Raw genomic sequence first — 12,447 nt, 5'->3', positions numbered from 1 at the left:
GACGGAAGGCTCCACGAGCACACAGGTGCGGGGTTTCCTCCAAGGGTGCTACGTGGGCTCTCGGCCGGGGATGGCTTCCGAACAGCCGGTCTGCATGGAACGGCTCTCGAGGGCCCGCTGCTCGGAAGGTGGGCGTCATGGCCCTCAGCGAGGTTCTGAGCTCCTGGCCCAGCTGCTGACCTCTGGAGCAACAGCGTCACACCTGTGAACACTCGCGGGCACGACGTGGGCGGGGCGCCCCCCATCACCCACCTGCTGGGGTCGCTAGCACCGTACAGCCTTCTGGTCTCGATTCCAGACCCCAAATAGGGATAAAACTGCGACTCTGCTTCACAAGCTTCCTGAGAGGATGACATTGTGTAACAGGCAGAAAAGCGCTTTGAGGACAACACGCGGCAGGATAGAGAGACACAGCGTGTGCGCGGGAGGACACGTGGAGTGCGCGGCACGTCTGCTGGGACAGCGGGACACAAGGTGATGACGCGGGTCTTCATGACGGACGGTCTGTGCCGCGGGTGTCCAGGAAGTCGCACTGAGCTGTGTGGCCCAAGCTAGTCTGTTCTTGATGAGCCAGAAGTTCCGTCCGGCTCGGAGAAAAAGGCCCGATGCCCCTCCTGCCGGGCCCCCCGGCCCCCGCTCCGCCAGCCTGCTGTGTTGGGGCAGCTGGGAGGGCAGAGTCGGGACGCGTCTTCGCGGGAGTTCAGTCTGTGTGAAATCTTCCATGGGAGTTTCCCTTTCTGTATTATCTTAAACTTTAAAACTTGAGAGATTTTTAATTGACTAATAACTACAAATTCATGAATCTAGAAGGATCAATTAGACCAAATGTTCTGTCATCCATGAAGAATTATTATTTTCTTCTTTTCTTCTTATAATCATCAATTTTAGGAAGCAGATTGCCCAGAATAATTATTTCCGAGTTAAAATTGTTTTTTGTAATTCATCAACCTCACAATTGTGTGTAATAATCACGTCTATTTATTTTTTCTTAAGTAATCACGGTATTTTCATCAAAATTCATTAGAAGCTGCTTCTAGAAGGACATGCTTTTAAAATATTCAAATTTATAGTTAATGTTTTATTAACTATATTTAGCCTATAATTATTTTTCTAATGAAAATTATCCTGAATGCACCATCTGATGTTATGAGGCTAGTAGTTCAAACAGAATTCAGAGAAACATTTATGCACGGAGGCCTGGGTATTAGTCATGTGGAGGGAAGGATTTATGTGCTATATAATTAATTGTTGCCTGAGTTCGACAGTCCATTTTTATTTCAATGCATTATTTACACTGGAGGAGGCTCAGGGCTTCACCCTTCAAAAGGTTAGGAAAAAACGCAAATACACACATTATCTGAAGAGTGGGTGGCTTTGCCGCGGACGGTGGCGGGAGCACCGGCGCCTATGGTGCATGTGTGCGCTCTGCAGGCAGAATAGATATTCTTTATATATGTCTAGTGTATTCATTCTGTCTCTTCCAGAACACGGCAGCGGCGAACATGAGCGCGTGTGTGGTTTGTACAGAAGGATGCCGACCCCCCATAGCATCGGTCCGGTCGGTAGATGAGAGAGCGCTCGGTGGTGGACGCCAGGTCTCCGTGCGCGCACGCTGTTGTCTGCATCCCTCCAGGATTCAGCTGGCTCGAGTCTTTCAGACACCAACAAAGTCAATAGCTTGTGAACACTCGGAACTTTGTTTCTCAACGACAAATTATAAGCCAGTGGACACTGGCATCCTTCAAAGCAGTGAGGGGGGGAGACATGAACCCCTGAGAAAACCATGCCTGGAAGACGTTGATTTTCGTCCCAAGAGCAAGTAAAACAATGACCTTTCTTCAGTCGGAGGGCCATTAACACACAGCGATCCCCGAGCCTTGGGTGTGCCTCCGCGACTCAGCCCTTCCCTACATGCCCCGGGGCTCATCACGATGGCCGTGGTCCCTGTCTGTCACCCAATGAGGCTGTTACCAACTTACGGACTACATTCCCTCTGCTTTACTGTATATCTCTGTGACTTACTTATTTTGCAAGAGAAATCTGTACCTCTTCAGAGGTAAAAACAACGTACTTTCGAAATGTCTGTGTCTGTGCCATTTTAAAAAAGCCCATTCAGGTCAGCGCCCTATGGACCAGCAAGTGAAGTGATCTCATGAGTGCAAATTCACTGACCCAGAGCCCTGCTGCGGAGGGACAGAGGAACACACAGGGAGGGTCCTCATGCCCTTCTGCTGTCGGTCAGCACCCACAGCATGTGGGGGCCCTGAGGGGCTCCGTCTTGATTGCAAGAAGTGGACGGTGGTCATTAGTGCTCAGCTTAGCCCTTCAGACCAGGGAAGCTGCTCATAATCTTTGTGCCTGATTGATGTAAGTGGCTTTATTTGCACTGACATGTGATTTGTCTAGAAGGAGAATTCTGAATGTCTAAAGAATGCACAATCCTGCAGCAAAAATTAGTCAAATCCAAACTGCCTAGGGAACAGACGTCCTCACAGTGACCAGGCACTGTGCTGAGGAGGACCTCATAAATGTCGAATGACCACATGACACCAGTTTAGAGACATTAACCCTTCAAAACGCTCTGCCGATGATGCTTGTGAGAAACAAGTAGGTAATGAAAATAACTTTGACTTACATATTTCAGGCGTGAGAATAAAACACAGTGGTACCTCGCCTTTCACTAAGAAGCCAGCGTGGACATCAGCCCTGTGGGACCAACACAAGCCACTGTTGGAGCAGACAGTCTGACGGCAAACAAGGCCTCCTTCTTGGGGTCAGGCTGACAGCACGGCCCTGGCCTTGCCCATGAGGACACCGTGACTGTCCTCGGAAGCCGCGGGTCTGACAGTGGTCACCCTCACACCAAGAGCTGTCTCTCAGCCCATTTGAATGGCAGAACTGCCGGACCCCGCGGATCACCTCGAGACAGATGCAAGATGGCCCAGGAGCAGCGTGTCCCCGCTGGGGGCTAGCTCTCCCCGCCCCGTCCATGTGCCAAGTCTGGCACTTCAGAAGCCAAATTTAACCTTCCCTGGGTTGGTAGAAATCCAGAAATTTCTCCAGCCAGGTTTTGCCAGCTGATTTCACACCACCCCGCTTTTGAAATCTATTTAAACCAAAACATGTTTGATGTATGATATTAGCATCATCTAATATGACCCAGTCTTCTAGTTTTCCAAGGACAGAAAAATTCCAACAAAATTGTTTAAAAACTATGTTTTTACAGACCATGCTTGGCTGTGGTGGGGGGAATTCAACCAAGACAGAAGCTCATAAAAGGAACTGCTCCGAGGCCCGACGAAAGGACGTGCATCTACTCGGAGCCAGTCCCAGGGAGTGGAGCAGCATTTAGGAGCCATGCCAAGCACGGCCAAGGGAGCAGGGGTCCCCGCCCCAGCTGTGGGCTTTTCACTGATCTTCCAGCCAAGCACCCGACACTGCCTCCCACTCACAACACAGCTCTGGACATTGTCACCACTGACCCCCACTGAAGACACTAGTTTCTGACCTGGGAACCCCCGTGTCCCTCCTATTGAGGATCCTGTTGCCTGATCCCATTAAGAAGTTGTCAACCCCAGCTTCCGCGGACCTTCTAGTCCTAGAGGCACCTGTGTTTTTAAGGAGGCTACAATGCGTTCTGTCCACAGGGATGAATTTCAGACCAAGAAACCATTGCTAGTAGAGTTATCAGGGACCCAGGATCCTAAGCAACCTGCAAATCACTCAGTGCCCTGGTTTGGTTTGGTTTGGTTTGGTCTTGACTGTTTGTTTTAGATCTCTGTCACTTGTGCCAGCTGAGATGGGCACTCTTGGCAGTGGACAGCAAGGGGGCGTGTAAGGGAGCAGCGGGTCTCTGGACATGGAAGGGGAAGCGGATTCCACTGATGCTGGAAGACGCCAGGGGAACTCGGGACGCCGCATGGGGGAGATGCTTTCCTTGCACGGAGCTTTGTGGAACGTTACAGCAACAACAAATAAACCCAAGTAGGCCCATCGCTAATGCATGCTCATAGAGTCCCGCACTCACAGGGTTCTCCGGGGGCTTTCCTGCACCTCGGGGGGTCAGAGGGAGGATTTGGGTTTGTGAGTAAAGACCTGTTTCCTACTGGCTGTCTTGCTCCTCAAACCCAAACTCTGGTCAGCACACAGGATTGAGTCAAACGTTAGAAGGTGTCACAGGTCAGGTCCCTCTGTCTCAAGTCCTGGGCAGAATGAACATGATTCAACCAAGGATTCAAGACCAGGCGCTCCACACGGACCCAGGTAAGGAGAGGAGTCCCAGCTATGCAGTGTCCCACCTGAAATACCAAAGAAAAGTGTTATAAATCAGAAGATGTCAGACTGGTTTTTCAAGACTCTGGTGATTCATCTACAGAGACGATCAGAGTGGGTTTCAGAGCCCAAGGGGACAGATGGTGAGAAGCGGACAGGTTGTGTGCAGGCGATGGGAGTTTGAGCCCCAGGAGGGGTGGGGACTGGAGCTGGACGAGGTGGAACCCCAGGTGCACGGAAGGCTGCTCAGCGGGAAGGAGCTCAGGGAGCCGTGGAGCAGGTGTGGGGGCCTCCGAGGAGCTGATGAATGTCAGTCCCGAGCGAATGCCCCCAGGGAGCTGTGTGCTGCACCTGCACAGACATGGCCCGTCCCCGCGCAGCCCCCATGGCCACACGCACCTTGGACCCAAGGCCCACCCCTGCACACTCCCCACGCCTGTGCACACTTGAGGCCCACATCAAGCAGTCCTGCACTGGGACGCTGTTGAGCAGCCCTGTGGCCCCAGAGGGGTAGGATGAGAGCTCACAGGATTGGGGTTCCTTAGCGCAGGAAGTGGGGCAGCCCCGCAGACCAGAGCGCACCTGCACTCACATCGCGGCCCAGCCAGGGCATGGGAGCACCGCCCGCTGGCTCCGGGTCAGAAACAGGGGCCAGAGGAGACAGACGTGTCCCTCATCGGCGGCCAGTCTGGGTGTGCTGTCTCCCCGTCCAGAATGCGGACCCATTCCTGGGGCATGGGGTCTGGAGCCACGGTGCCCGCAAGCCTAGCATGAGTCTCCCCCAGTCTACCGCACTATGGAGAACCTCCAAGACCCCCTGCCAGGTTACTGCAGAGAGCGCGGCACAGGCGTTCAGCCGTCTGTCTGAGCAACGCTGCGTCCCAGCCACCCGCGTGTCGGCCTGGGACGGAACGGGACCCTGGCACAGGAGGACTCGCCCTTTCGAAAACCAGGACGTTCCTGAATTGGCATTGTCCACAGGGTGCTAGAGATCCTGGTGTGCGCTCCAGAGCCAGCCCTGCACTGAACACCAGCGGGGTTTCCCCAGAGGAGCAGACCCCGTGGGGGTGGGGAGGAGGGAAGGAGAGCTGTGGGGCCTCCTTAATGTCTGTGTGTCCTTCTCTGCCCAGGCGGTGACTCTGAGCGACCCCCGAGGTGCTGGGCCCTCTCCTGACGTCCGGGATTCGGTCGGAAGTCGTGCTGCACAGGGAGCCCAGAGGCCGTGGGACCCGGCCCTTGCCCTGAGCCATCTTCAGGATTTAGAGACGGCACCCCAGCTTCCTGGGCCCCAGGGCTGCGAGCCTCTGTAATGCCACGTCCGTGCCTCCTAACAGCCAATGGCCCCTCCGCCCCTCCATGGACAGCGGCCACCGCGGGCCCCTGGGCAGACAGCAGCCCTGACACGCTCAGGACGCACTCGCTGAACAAGAGTGAAGAGGTCACGACACAGGGCGGCGTCTGCTACCTCGCTTTTCCGATGGCGGTGATGTTGTGGGATCACAACGCAGACCTTTCTGATTGTCCTGGTAATGATCTTCAGAGAACTTAGGGCGGATGTGTCACGGGGGGACGGCCTGAGACGCCGACAGAGGGCTTTGTTCTGGAGACGGGTGGCCTGCGCGCGGCGTCTCGGGCCAGAGCGGCCCCAGACTCCCAACATAATCTCACACAGCGCTCACCGCCAGGGCCAAAGTGAAGGCCTAGACCACGACAGCCTTACAGTCGTCTTGTCCGAAGGGACCCGATGGGCTCATCTCCACAGCAACACTGAACAGAAGCAGCCTAAGCTGTCCACAGACCCGCAGGGGGCTTGCTTCCCCTTGGTTTTTCCTACGACACGTGAGAAGACCCCCAAAGTGAGGCCTACAGGGTTCCCACATGCCCAGGGCCTGCCCTGAGATGCAGGAGTGAGTGAGTGACACAGTGCGGCCACGGAGTCACCGTGGACACGGGTGCCACACCTCGGACGGGCAGCAACCGGGCCTGCTCCGGGCCTCGCAGGATGACCGGCCCTCACCCGCGTGCCCTGCCCACCAGCCCACCGTCCTCTGCCCTCCCGCTGTTTTCAATGCGGACCTCCACAGGTTGTGATTTTATTACTCTAACGAATGCTCCCATTTGCAGAAAATCATAACTCAAATCCACGTGGACGCTGGCCTATTCCTCACAAGGAAAATTAATGGCAAACAGGCCTGGCGACCCGGCTGGTGCCGGACGTGAGGAATGATCTCATGGGGAAGCAAGGCCCAGCTTTGAGTCTGCAGCCCAGAAAAGGAATTTATTCGCAAATTCTGCCATAAATGCTCTTTAAAATAATGTCAAGTGGCCTGACGCTCATTCTAAATGGATTTACTCCAACTAGAAAACTGCCCGGAGGTTGAAAGCACGTGTGCACACGCACACACATGCATGCACAGGCACACTGCACGTGCACACATGGGCACAGAGGCACTCAGAGCCGGTACACAGGCAGGATCTGGCGGGGTGTGTATGTGTGTGCATGTGTCTTTTCCAAAGAGCACACACACAAAAATACGATTCTAACTTTAACACCCATGAGAAAACTGCCTTTAATTCACCAAGATAAGTCAGTCCCCCCGGGAAGAATGAGCCTGATCTGAAGGCTTGCTGAGACTGCTGGCTGGATATGGAATGAATCTGAAGGACCCAGGTCCGGGCAAGCCAGGGGCTCCGTGAAGAAATCCGTCCACGTCCCCTGGCTACTGAGGTGACCCTCAACAAGGGATGTGAAATTGCCCAATCCCTTCGCTCTCCTCACCGGTCTGCCCAGCGTCCACCCCGGAGGGCGGCCAGCGAGGGCGGGCCGCTGAGGCCTCGGGGGGAGTGAGGCTCGGCCCGCATCGCCGTTCTGGAAGGCAGGTGCCTGTGGGAGCGCGTGCCGTGTTGGAGGCCAACAGACTTGTTAGCCATTTTCCTCTCCTGAATTGAAAAATTGAATTATATACTCAGCCTAGTTACCGAACCTGTAAAGTTTATTAAAGTTTATCGACCATGTGTACACACGTCAGGATTTAGCTCCCACCGCCGCTCTCAAGCTGGAACATTGAATTAGGAGGCAGCTCCTCGCCGCCGCACGGTGGACTCCTGCCGAGCTACAGGTAGCAGAAGTCTCCCCCAATTAGACATAATCATCACTCACAGTCAATAATTGTGCTAAAGGCTGCTTTCAAATCTGGGAGGGATTCGCACTTAATGTACTGATTCAGCTTGTCTGAGCCAAACTCGCTGTGTACGGAAACCAGAGCAATTCAGTTCTTGCCTACGGCCCTTCTGGCAGTTCATCTAGTTCTAGCTCGGGAAGGACTGCGAGGTACAATTTAATCGGAGACATCTGCGCACAGACAGGACCTTCTCCTTCACCGAGAGAGACGGGGGATGGCTAAGCTCTAGTTTTATGTGAAGAACCAGGCCTTATCTCGCCCCTGAAAAAGAAAGCATTTAAGATAGAGTAAAAAGCCAAATCAAAAAAAAATTCTTTTTCCTTGGGTTTATGAAATGCACTCCACAGCTCCTAACAGCTTTCTTGCTCCGACCAGCAGAAAACACTTGAGCCGTGATCCCAGGATTAACCATTTAAGGATATTACGCTTATCACTGGCTGCAGCTGACGGAGGAGATCTTTATTAAATATGAAAGGGAAATGGCTCCTTCTTTGTGAGTTTGCAGAAACATTGAAATGCCTCTGTGCGTGCCTCTTGCCTTGTGGTGGTCTTGGAAAATAGCCCTATACTGCCCGTCTCACGCCGCTTCCAGGGGGCGAGCCCTTCCTGCATCCGAGCGATGAGACGTTCCTCTGTTTACCGCACAACGGAGTCCTCAGTACCCTGAGGCTGCCCGAGAGGCTACCAGCTGCTAACACGACAAGCCGGTCGGTCACCATGGCGCAGGACGGCCCACGCGGTCACTGTTGTTCTGACCCCCGTTTGTGCCTAAAGCACCGTGGGCTTCCTTCTGTTCTGTTTCAGGATGGTCGGACGTGGTCGGACGCATGCGTCACGTCACAGGCACACACAATGGCAGAATTGGGGTGGCTTTGGAATTCTGTGCACCTTTTTTTTTTTTTTTTTATCAAAGGAAATTTGAACGGATTTTGAAGACACATCTAGGTCATCCTAGGACCGAGAAGTCTGGAGGACAAAGCACACGGCGCAGCAGAAGACAGGCCTTGCGCGTGCAGGGCGCGGGCGTCTGGAGCGGGAAGGGCTCTGGGCAGCATCGGGGGCCCGTGGGGGGAACAGGGAAGCGCAGGTTTCCAGAGCCCAGAGTCTCAGACAGACGGATCTGCCTTCTGGGTCTACAGGGTCCGGGGCCAGGTCCTGCCGGCTGTTCACAGGTGCCGTCTGCGCTCAACCTTCTCATTCCCCTGTGAGGCATGCATGAGGATGAACCCGGAGACACGTTTCCTGCTGACACAGTGGGGGCAGCCTTGTGTGCGGGGATCGCGGTGTCAGCGGCCGTGGGCTGTCCTGCGGAGGCCGGGGCAGGAGGGGTCCTGCTGGATGCAGCAGCAGGGGAAGGACGGACCACCCTGACGGTCCCCAGCAGTGGGAACGACAGAGCTGCCACCATCCTGACATTCCACAGCAACTCCTAAGCCTGACCTCATGGACTCTTCCTGACACCCACGCAAGCAGGGACAACCCAGTCCCCAGCCTGGCAAATGGAGGCGTGGACACCGTCCTGGTGATAAGTGGACGCAGCCTAGAGGGGAGCTGGAGACCTCAGTGCATGGTAAGGTAAGGGGGAAGGTAGGGAACCGCGTGGCTTCAGGGACACCCAGTCCCTTCACACGTGTTTCAGGTGAAAATACAACAGGAAAACAGTGGCCCTCAGCCTCAGGACGGACGTCCAGTCCCTGGGGCAGCCACATCCAAGGTTAACATGGGGAAAATACTTCCATCCCAGCCAACGTGAAGCCGGCACTGTGAGACTGCCCACCCCACACACAACACAGAGACACGGCATGCACGTGTACACTGCACTGTGTTCACACACACAAGCATGCATAAGCACACAGATGCATAGGGGTGTGTACACACACATGCATACACACAGAGATATGCACACAGGTGCACGTACACACACATGGCTCACACACACACATACGCACATGCACACACACAGAATTACAGGTGCATGCACACACATGGCTCACACACATACACACAGATGCACTGGTGTGTGTACACGCACACTCCTATACACACATACATACACGTACATGCATGCAGATGCACAGGTGCGTGTACACACATGGCTCACACACGCACATACACACAGACGCACAGGCACGTGCACACGGATGGCTCACACACACAGACACACAGGTGCGTGTACACAGATGGCTCACACACACAGACACACAGGCGCGTGCCCACAAACCCCACACTGCGTCCCTGCGTACCACTCCCATCTCCCTGCCCCTCCAGACTCTGGCACACATCCTCCCACTGGTTCTGGTCCCCAGAGACGGCGCTGCTCTGTGCCCTTTCCTTCCAGCACCTGAAAAGCTTCACTGTCCCAGCCACAGCTGTGACCCCCACTGCTTCCCTGCTCTCGTGTCACTGCCTGTGACCACGGGATTCCATGGGAAGCCTTCCTGACCGCAACAGGGCTGCGTCTGAGCTCACCTGGGCTCCCCGCTCTCGCCTCCTGTGGAACCACCGTCCTCCCCGGATTCGGAGCATTGCAAGAACCGCGCGAGCACTAGCAGGTCCAAAGTCCCCAGGAAATGTGGCTTATACTCAGCAAATCACTGCCCCGCCGCTGACGGGTTTCTGGCCTACTAACTTTTATTGCAGGGCTCGTTGTGGTCTTTAGTCGCTCATTTTGAGGCCAGGAACCGCCATTGCAAGGTGGTGCACGGAGAGCATCACTCCGACTTCATTATTAACTTCATTTCTCTTCATATGGGTTTTATTAATCGAGCAATCACGTGCAATCTTGAGACAATTTACTGAGCAGTTAACGACCAGCTGCGAAGGCTCAGTCCTTCACAGTAAAGCTAGTGGGGCCTGAACACGTTAGCCAGGCCGAGATCTGAGACGTCAGGGCAGCCGAAGGTCGCACATGAACGGTACCCGACGTGCTTCCTTGCTCTCCTCCGACTTCCCACATGTCTGACCTACGAAATCGTGTCCACTTAAAAACAAGATAGAGGCAGATTTTAGAGAATCTCGAAGACATGTTATTACGTGTGCTACTCATGATCAGGCCTTCAAGCTCTGCAACTGAGATGCGATTTTCCCCTAAACGTGTAAAAAGAACTACGGGATCAGAAGTCCGGGCAACCATGTGGGCACGTACCTCCAAAGACGTGTGTGGACACCTGCGGGTCCCCTCGTGGGTCACCTGCTTGGCTTAGGCTCAAGACCTGAAGATTCGAGCAGATCTGTGTGTCTGGGCAGAGAGCAGCCGACTTGAGGCAGCAGGAAACAGCAGGAGGAGAGGACATTCCAAGGTTAGTGCTGATGGCAGCGGAAGCTACCTGCCCATGGATACTAAAAAAAAAAAAAAAAGAAAGAAAGAAAAAAATAAATACAAAGGAAAACCATCGGTGCTGCCCACAAAATTCACCAACTCCTTTTACTCTTGCAAAGATGCCTCTGATGAAAGAGAACCAAGATTAGAGTCTAGACACAACGTATTCAATTTTAAACCTCATAAACTCTACTAAGAGGCCACACCTCATGTCGGACACTCAGCCTCTACCAAGAAATCCTTTTCCTATACCCTTTTGTAACATGGTGAGTAGAGTTTTATCCTCCTAACGAAAATAAAGCCGGGTCGGTGGCACCGTGACCGCGGTCTGACTGCTGGGAATGTTCCCGGATTTAGTCCTGGCCCTGCGGGTGTTTTACGTGCCAGGAAAAGGGCTCATGGTTCTTTACCTCCCGGAAAACTCACCAGGCACCTCATTGACTCTAGCATGGAATCTATTTTCCTTGCACGGAAGCAAGAAACAAGGAGCCCTCTGAGGCCGGCCATGCCATGGAGGTGCCCGCCTTGCAACTGGGGTCGGTGTCACCCCTCAACCGGAGAGCAGGCCCTTGAACTGTGGTGGGTTTACCTCCCACGGGTCTTTTCTACCCAGGGAGAAGAAGAAAGAAGCATCCAACTCTCCCCAAAAGACAAGATTCCCTCTTGTCCACCACCACATTCCGGGAGCTCCGAGTGCCAGGGATGCAGCTGTGACGAACTCGGCATGACACGCAAATGCGTTCATTCATCGGTGGGCGGGCAGATTCTTCTGACACTGCTGAGCTACACGTGACTGTCTGCTCATCGTGGACGGGCTCGGCCGTCTATGCTTACGTGTATGGCCTGGAGGACGCGGCAGTCAATGCTGATGCGTATGGCCTGGAGGACGTGGTCTCGGTCACTGTCGCACAAATGCAGTGTGGATCCTTTGGGGGCTCTCTGAGGGGAAGCCGCATCTCCCACAGTTATCTGGGGTTTCTGGTGACCAGTCTGCATGTGCTCGTCTTATCAACACAGAAAATATCCCATTAGTTTTGTTGGCCTGCATCTTTGTGATTGAAGTTTTATTCCTAGTTTACGTCACGTTTCATACGGGAGCCATCCTGTGGCGAGAAGGGTCCCTGTACGGTGGCCGTCTCCTGGGGTCCACCCTGGCCACCGTGGCTTTGCAGACTGGAGATGCAGACGTTTCTTTGGGTTTTCTTGGACACATTCTTTGAGAGACTCATCTTTCCATCAGCATCACGATCTGAGTATTTGACCATCATGTCTAACTGCCACTGAACTCGCTGACACACGTACGGGGGTTCAGAGGCAATGGACTGCTGGCCACGGAGCTCGTCAGGGCCGTGCCCCTGCAGACCCCAGTTCGCTCCCTATGAATGGAAATTTTGCTTTACTTTTAGAGGAGTAAAACAGTTACACCGTCCACAGGGTAAATATCAGCTTCAAGGGCCAAAGTCACTTTCTTAGCTGGAACGCACATGTAAATAAAACCCATTATATTTGCCTTATTTCGAAAACATGTGACCGTTGCATACACATGTAATAAATATTCTTGCTTTTCTGTATTTTTCACTTGAGGACACTCGTCTTATTGACAACAACAATCTCAATATTAAAACACCACTGCTATTTTTTTTTAGTGGAAAAAATGCATGTTTTAAGCATTGT

Source organism: Mustela lutreola, chromosome 5, assembly GCF_030435805.1.
Source record: "Mustela lutreola isolate mMusLut2 chromosome 5, mMusLut2.pri, whole genome shotgun sequence".
Lineage (NCBI taxonomy): Eukaryota > Metazoa > Chordata > Mammalia > Carnivora > Mustelidae > Mustela > Mustela lutreola.
The sequence above is the reverse complement of the archived record's forward strand: the minus strand, read 5'-3'. Positions refer to the sequence as shown.